At 53.2% G+C, this 374-nt stretch overlaps 1 pseudogene; it reads left to right on the plus strand.

Moving 5' to 3' along the window:
* The first annotated feature begins 118 nt into the window (after positions 1-118).
* On the plus strand, positions 119-237 carry LOC123967063 (annotated as a pseudogene).
* Positions 238-374: the final 137 nt, after the last annotated feature.

Genomic DNA, 374 nt, shown 5'->3' on the forward strand with positions numbered 1-374 from the left:
ATCAGTGCCTGTGGATTCCAAGTGACTCTGGAGCACCTTGGACATTATGGGCAGAATACGTTTTTTGTCAATTAGCCGTAGAACATCTTTTGAAGGGCCGTTTGGGGGGGCTTGAGTGGCTTACGGCCACACTGCTCTGGGAGCGCCCGATCTCGTCCCATCTCGGAAGCTAAGCAGAGCAGGGCCTGGTTAGTACTTGGACAGGTGACCGCCTGGGAATACCTGTTGCTGTTAGCCTTTTTCGCTTCGCCTTCGAAAAACGGCAGAGGGCGCTTCGGTGAAAGGAGATCTTTTGAACGTCTCTTTAGGAAACAGCAGGGGGCGCTGCTGCTGCTGCTGCTTCTTTTTCTCCCTATCCTGTACACAGTGCTGTG

This window comes from Micropterus dolomieu, unplaced genomic scaffold (assembly GCF_021292245.1).
Source record: "Micropterus dolomieu isolate WLL.071019.BEF.003 ecotype Adirondacks unplaced genomic scaffold, ASM2129224v1 contig_14958, whole genome shotgun sequence".
Classification (NCBI taxonomy): domain Eukaryota; kingdom Metazoa; phylum Chordata; class Actinopteri; order Centrarchiformes; family Centrarchidae; genus Micropterus; species Micropterus dolomieu.